At 37.1% G+C, this 8,321-nt stretch overlaps 1 long non-coding RNA gene across 1 annotated transcript; it reads left to right on the top strand.

Moving 5' to 3' along the window:
* Nucleotides 1-1,662: 1,662 nt before the first annotated feature.
* On the top strand, nucleotides 1,663-4,050 carry LOC127166492 (uncharacterized). Its single transcript, XR_007827914.1, has 3 exons — nucleotides 1,663-1,837; nucleotides 2,756-2,855; nucleotides 3,939-4,050. It is a non-coding gene; the product is annotated as an uncharacterized LOC127166492 (long non-coding RNA).
* Nucleotides 4,051-8,321: the final 4,271 nt, after the last annotated feature.

Here is an 8,321-nt window from a genome sequence, read left to right on the forward strand (position 1 = left end):
ATCTGATGCAGTAGCCAAATACAATAGTAGAAATTAAAAACTGAGTCTACCAAAATGTGGTAGTACTCGTTTTATTTGTCTGTGGGTGATTAGTGAATAAAATGCATGTTTTTGCACTTAAATAGCATGTGCTGAAGTGTTTATTGAGTTTGCACCTTTGAGTTTAAGTATATTTTGAACTCACTACAAGTTGCATCTTCATCTCAGAAGCTTGTTTCTGACATCACGCCGGTCTGAAAGCATGGCACAGCCGTGATGCCCTGAGAGCCTGAATACACAAACCACAAACCCAAGATGACTGCCAAAGCAAACGAACTGCAAAGCCTGTTTGGAGAGAGAGACAGGCAGCGAATACGCTCTCCGAAATCAAGGCCATCAAGCCTTTCAAAATAATAATTTTGCACTCTGTCTAGTTCCGTAGACCTCTTCATTGTTCCATCATGACATCTTCTCTGTTGAGCGGCTGGATGAGAGTGGCGTGACGGTGGGCATGAAACCCCATATGCTGGCGTTCCTCCTCCAGGGCACACGGTGAGAGTTGAAGGTAATTGGTAAAGACAGATGTTTGATTCAGTGAGGTGTCGGCTGTGCTGCGCTCGCTGCAGTGATGTGTTTGCTTGCTGTGTTCCTTGAGTTTGGCTGTAGTTTATGGTTACTGTGCGTTCGAGTAAATGGAGAATGTGTGCTGGCGAAGAGCACAAGAGGAAGAGGCAAAGAACATAAAGAACTGGGTTTTTACATTTTCTGAAGTGTGTTTGCCCATGCAAAACTTGAAACCATGATGATTAGGTGGTTCCTTACTGGCCCAAGTCAACAGAGCACACCTTCCAGGTTATTATATTCAGGGACTTCCCTCAATGTCAGTATAAACCCTTAAAGGAGAAGTCCACTTAAAAATGAATCTGTTTTATAACTGATGATTGATAAAATGCCCAACATTAACTCAGCTAACAAGGACTGTTCTCAGAACTTTGGCTAACTTCTGGTTATTTGTTATCTGATATTTAATAATGTCCTCAAAATTTTAGCAAATAAATAAATAAATGACTGTTATTTATTCATCCTTCATGGAATGTTTCAGTCAGACATTTTTTTAATTTTTAAATGTTACTGGTTGTTTCAGAACATTCAGAAAACATTCAGAAGTAACGTTGCCATGACGTTGTCATTTGCAAAATGATAAGATGGAATGTTCCCATAATGTTTGATTAACAAAGAAATTATATATTTATAAAACCTCAAAAAAAAAAAAAAAAAAAAAAAGAAAGAAAAAAACGAGACGTTTTGAACATTCAGAAATTACTTTTCCTTAAACTAATGAGAACATTTGCGTTCATAGAACATGTATTTGGTAGGTGGGAAAACTGTTATTTTCCTGTTTATAAATGTGAAGCTTGTTTGAAACTATATGTGTTGTAGTGCTATATAAATAAATGTGACAAGCACCATGATTTGCTTTGTCATTCATGTCCGTAGCACAAGTTTAAAGGTAGATCAGCACTAAAGCAGCAGGGAAGCAGTACTAGAAATGCAATAAAAGTAGTGAAAAAACATATTGGAAAAACGTCTTGGCTTGTCTTGCAGGTTTTGCTGATGAATGAGGAGCTCCAGGGGAAGATAGAGCTGGCGAGGTGAAGAGACAGACGCCTCTGAAGGCTTTTTAGCACAGAGGGAGGACAGGAGTGTGGATCAACTCACCTTCATCATCATCATAATCATCATCATCATCATCACAGTCTGCCAGAGCAACTTCTGCTGGAGTTTTGGCAGAGAAGTGAAGCAGCTCCTGCAGGCGTGAGCTCAAGCTAAACCTGCATGATTATGACCAGCGTTGGGGGTAACGCAAGTTACGTAATATTATTACTTTTTCCAAGTAACTAGTAAAGTAACGCATTACTTTTTAATTGACAAAGAAAATATCTGAGTTACTTTTTTCAAATAAGTAACGCCAGTTACTTATCCCCCATTTATTGATTAAAAGCTCTCCTTTCCCTATGTTGAGAGAAATCGGGAGTAAGATATTAGTTTTAGAATAAATGTGAACATGCATTAATTCATCTCACTCACAAAAAACAGATTCAGTGTTCATTAATATGAACAAAAACTGTGAAATTCAACTCAGAATGACGCAAACCTGCAATAATTAAATATGTTAAATAATACACATATCTTTTAACTTAAGCAATTAATACCATTTTATTAACCAATGTCTTTGCTGCCGACGTTCAGTGATCCAATTCCACCATACTAATAAGCAAAAATGACTCAAGATAATCTAACATTAGTTTTCCTTTTTTTGTATTGCTGAAGAGTTGATATTTTTTCTTCTGCGGTCTACTGTACACACGTGAATTCACTTTTCTCAAAGCCTGAGGCTTTTGGTGTGAAAAGGCATTTACATTTGCCAAAATAGAACTTTTTATATTAAAAACAAACAAGCAAGCCTTGCCCAGATTTAAAAAGTAACGCAAAAGTAATGTAACGCATTACTTTCCATAAAAAGTAACTAACATAATTAGTTACTTTTTTTAGGGAGTAACTCAATATTGTAATGCGTTACTTTTAAAAGTAACTTTCCAACACTGATTATGACAAAAATGGTCATTCTTAAAAAAGTGTTTCTTCATGTTTATTGATTCCAACCAAATCAAATTTGTAACAGTTTGGTTAAGTTCAACTATTCTCACTCAGAAACATGACAAACATGACTCATTGACTCAATAAAGCGTTATATTTTTCTCTGTACTTCACATAGGTGGGATCATACTGAGGGATCACTGAGAAAGAAATTCCTTTAGAAATGGAAACGCAAGGAAACGTCTCACATCCCCAGATCTTCAGAGCTCTACAGGGAGGTGTGTGTGTGTGTGTGTGTGTGTGTGTTCAAACCCCCAGAGTGAATAATGATGTGTGTGGTAACACAACATTCATGATTTGCAGATCACTTCACACTTACGGTCCATTAAAGTTCTGAAATATCTCAGTGTGTTGGACTGCTGAAAGTGCATTTGACTGGCAGGACTAAACGCTGTTGAGCTCATAGCAGCCCACAGACAATTTCTATCTCTTTTTGACAACCCAGTACTCACTGCTTGAGTTTGTTTGTTTATTGTTCTGGTGTTTATTTTTTTATTTTACTTTATTTCTTACTGAGATTTTCTGAACTAGTGAATTCAGGGAGGTTCTGAAATTGAATTTGCCAACATTTTTATTATTATTTTTGTTCTCTGGAATGTGCCTGGGTTAACACCCAGTGCAGTAATATGTTTACTTTTATTCCAAACTTCATTAGTTTATTTAATTTGATTTTGTTTTATTTTTATTTTGTTGTAATGCCATTCTTCAGGCTGACTTTCTGTGATGAATTCATATTTTAATAAGTAATATTTTGTTGTTGAAGAGTGAATCCTGGGAGGTCCTGAAATTGAATTTGCTGCCATCTATTTTTTTTTCTTCCTTATTTTTGTTCCCTGAAATGTGTCAACGTTAACACCCAGTGCAGGAATGTTTTTTTTTTTTTTTTAATTCAGAAACTTAAGTTTGAATTATATCCTGTTCCTGCATAACAAAGCAGGACTAAATAAATAAATAATTGTAATTTTTAATAAATTTTTTATTTGAAACCATATTAGTTTGAATTTGAATTTGCAGGGCAACAATAAATAAATAAATAAATTCTGTTTAAATAAAAGAAAAAACAATATAAAAGTTTTTTTTTTTAATCATTAGTTTTATTCAAAACCTCAGTTTGAGTCTGACACTGTTCCTGAATAACAAGGCAACCTTAAATAGGTAAGTAAGTAGAAAAAAAAAAAAAGACTTCATTCACTCTTAAAAAAAAAAAATAGGTATGTTTCCTGCTTGGAGGAAATGTCTATGTTTTATTTGTATGTCTGATACACAGACAGCTGCTCCAGTATCTTCAATCTCCTCTCCAGCAGGTCTCCTTATCTCGTTTAATGAAGCCGTCCGCGGGGGCAAGCGAGCACAGGCCTGACCTCCAGCGATCCCTCCTCACCTCATCAAGCTCTCACTCATCTGGAGCAACAGCCGCCCCTGGCCAGCACAGGTGAACTGCTTAAATCAGCTTTAACAGACTGATGACTAACCAGCCAAGATGAATGGTGTGGGAAAGTGAGAGGACGTGACATTTATAGGCTCAAAGGCCCGAGCGCTCGAGAAAGAAAACAGAAAGGGGAGGAGGGGATGGTGAATGTGGGAGCAGTAAAATGTGATGTGTACAGAGGCTTGTTCGCTGTGAATGTGGACTGATGTCCACCTTGTGGTTGCTCTTTAATTGCCTAATATAACAGAAGTTATAAAACAAAAGGAAATAAAAACTGATACAAATAGAGTCAATAGTTATCATACAGTAAGAGTACAAAGCAGCTTAGATCCATTTGATCTTGAAAGAATTTCATGTGAGCTCATAATTGAGATGTGAGGTTTGTGTGTGTCTTTAAGAAAAATGTCAGAATTGTGAGAGAAAGTCAGAATTATGAGATAAAAAGTCACAAGTATATTTTTTATTTAATGGCATTTTTTTATCTCACAATTCTGTATTTCTTCTCATAATTCTGTATTTCTTCTGTATTTTTTCTCATAATTTTTTATAAACTCAATTCTGAGAAGTAAAGCAAGAAGACATGTCTGAAGTAAAAATTGTGAGATAAAAACAAAAAAAATCGGAATTGTTAAAAGGTCACAATTACCAAATGCATAGATAGAGATTAATTTTATATTTCACCTGAAAATGCATTAAGCATTTTATAAAAAGGCTGTTGACAGTATATGTATACATATGCGTCATGTTATTGTACTTCTGTTTCTCTCTCTCTTTCAGTTCTAGATGGTCTGCTACTGATGGTCTTCCTCATGTGAGCTACTCTCTACTCTGCTAATTTATTGACAGCCTTTAAAAATATTTACCCGTACACTTCCTCTTCCCAGTGGGCGCCTGGCCCATAATCCTCCTGGCCCTTTATTAGATCATTTGTCAAAGCCCAGAGCTCTTTACTTGTCTTCTCTTTCTTTCTGGCCCCTCCTTCCTGTTGCTTTCCTCTCGTCTCCTCTCCTGTGAGAGAGCCTCCTTCTCCCTTTAAAAGAAACATTTACAGCTGATTAGTCTGTGCCGTAAAGACAGAGCCGGTCCTCGGAGGAACGTGGTGAAACGTTTCTGCAAGACTAGACGCTCAACGTTATGAGAAACACATGGAAAGAAAGAAAGACAGAAAGATTGCTGCAAACATTATGAATATTGGAAAAAAACCTGAGGCTGTGCTTTAAAACCTAGTGTGCTGCCTAACTAGACAGCATCATAGACAATAATGTAAAAACATGTCTTATAAGAAATATTATTTTGGCCAAAAACAAAACAAGAAAATTTAGTAAAGTCACTTCAGTTTTTTATTGTTTCAGTTTGTGATTAACATCATCACAAATTATTATTATTATTATTATTATTATTATTATTATTTCAGTGAAAATGCAGAGCTCATGGCGCAAGATGCTACCAAAAATGAAGTGCATGCCAACCAACAATTAAAAACTAGCTCGGATTAAACACAAGAATGCGGGCCCTCTCAAGGCAGCAAGGCAGTTTTCTTGGTTTTGGAACAAAATGCTGGTTTCGTTTGTTCTTGACACCATAGTAAACACAGCAAAGTCAGAGTGTTTTGTATTTGTATTATATTTGTATTTAAATCTGAGTGTATTTGTGCAATACACAACATCTAAACCACATGGACATTATCAAACAAGTGTCTGTCCCAACAATTAGCGTAAAATACCATCTATGTTCATCCATCTGGCAAATGCACACCCGCAGATTTCCCTCTCAGTCTGAGTGCTGAATGTGGAAAAGCGAAGCAGTGCAGCTCATTGATATGCAGAAGCATGCGGCTCAGACTGGGATTGCTGTTATTATTGGGGTGCGCGGAGAGGAGGTCTGGCACGGGCTTCCACAGGCTAGCGGCTCTGCGCATGTCCGCGACGCTCGCAAACACGCACACACACGTTCGCCCCGGCCACAGGTATGTCCCCGGCCCGGTGGGTAACCCCTGCCCGGCCAAAGAGCTGTCAGAATCCCTCCGCTCTCCCGTCAGCCTAACTAGAGTGGAAAAGGCCCAAGCGGCCGGTGAGGAGTTGGGGGTTGAATGTTGATGCTCTTTCAGACGTATGGGTTTCCCTCTGTGTTTCAGGCTTCAGGCGTCCTTTATTAGTCAATTACGGATAAGCTGCTGCAGTGGAAACAGCGCTTTTGCAAAGACAGACAAATTGCGATTTCGTCTTGATGAGGGAAAATTGGTGCAAGCGTTCATCATCTGCATGGGTATCATATTTGTTGGAAATGTCTGTTGTGAGCATTCCTGTTTTGGTGATACTAAATAATGTGGACAATTTTAACAACTGGACTACATTACCCACAGTGCACCAGGATCCAGCAGATGGCAAAGTGATGCTTTGGAAGCATGCAATCTAATTGAGATTTTGGACATTTTGACTGCTGTGAGTTTTGAGGGAAGAAAGATGAGGGTGGAATGATGTTCGACATCTGGTAGTTATCCAGTTTTCACCCAAACCTTGAAAACTTGTCTGTTTATTGTTCTTATTGTTATGATTTGACATTATTTCTGCTTAAGGCAAGACACTACATGGCTATGAAAGCCTGTTTCCACCACTGAATACGAAAATGAACTTTTTATGTCAAAATTCTGACATATCAGAAAAATAGAACAATAGAATTGTGAGATATAAATTGCAATTTGCAATTGCAAGTTATGAAGTTTAATTCGGAGGGGAAAAAATGACTTTTCTTACAGTTGCAAGCTTATATGTGACCCTGGACCACAAAACCAGTCTTAAGTGGCACGGGTGTATTTGTCAAAAATCATTAGGATATTAAGTAAAGATCATGTTCCATGAAGATATTTTGTAAAATTTCCTACCGTAAATATATCAAAACTTAATTTCTGATTAGTAATATGCATTGCTAAGAACTTAATTTGGACAACTTTAAAGGTGATTTTCTCAATATTTTGATTTTTTTTTTGCTCCCTCAGATTCCAGATTTTGAAATAGGCCAAATATTGTCCTATCCGAACAAACAATACATCAATGAAACAAGAATTTGGAATTTTCAATGTACAGACAATACAATGTTTCTGGAAATACATGCAAATGTATGCATAATAAATTATGTAATGGATCATTTGCATGATCTTAGGAAACCAAAAATATACAGGAATATGCCCATAAATAACACATTTTAATTTATGGGAAACTAGAGCTTCTATTTTTATTTATTTCTATACACACATTACCATATATTTTATCACATGCGCATCTATATGTATATAAAGTGAATATGAAATTACAGGCATTGAGATATTTAAGTATGTAAGTATTATTCTGTATATTTTCAGTATACATTAAATAATTGAATATATTGATTGTTAACATACACCAGTCGTATTTTGGTCTCTGGATATGGCTCAAGTATGAAATAGCTCTACATATGGCTTTTAATGTATGTCTGTGGGGGTTTTGTCCATGTAAACATGAGTAAGAATCACTAATATTAATTATAAATGATTCACAGGAATGGAGTCTGTAGTAATGAGCACATTCTGGAGCAAATTACAGTGACTGCAGTTTAATGACCTCCTTAAAAATCCACAAATATTTAAAAATTTGCCATAATAACTGACAAATTGGCTCTGTACTTCAGATATCCAGGTGCATTCAGAGGAAATAAGGCGCAGAAAGCCTCTCGTTTTCAGAGTGTCTGCCGTGAAATGCACATGGCCCTCCATATTTTGATGGACTACTTCTTGAAACTCAATCAAGATATGCTTTCCCCTCCCTGAACGCACTATGAGGCTTATTATTTTAACCCCGAATGCGCTGTATGATGTCTATACCGTATCTGCCGGCCAAGATTTCTTCGCTTCCTGCTTAAGCATGAAAAAAAAATCTGCATTCCTCTGGGTTCCCGATTTTGGCCTGCTTGAAGCAGCAGAAGACTCGTGGAGTCGGGATGGGACGCGGCCAGTACAAACACTGCGATGCCTGGCCAATTAGACATGCTAAATGCATTTGATTCAGTGCCCTGTGAACCCTGATGTGTTTAATTAAACACGCCTCATCTCAACGCGCCCGTTCAACCTGATTAAGCTGAACACTTCAATCGCACGAATGGGCCTTGTAGATTCTCTTGAAAGGAGATTTTGCTTGATAATATTGAGTTTTACGCTCATCCATGTGAGGTTTTGCTTTTAGCTCCATAGTTTGACATATCTGAAAGTTAAACAGGATATTCA

This window comes from Labeo rohita, chromosome 6, assembly GCF_022985175.1.
Source record: "Labeo rohita strain BAU-BD-2019 chromosome 6, IGBB_LRoh.1.0, whole genome shotgun sequence".
Taxonomy (NCBI): domain Eukaryota; kingdom Metazoa; phylum Chordata; class Actinopteri; order Cypriniformes; family Cyprinidae; genus Labeo; species Labeo rohita.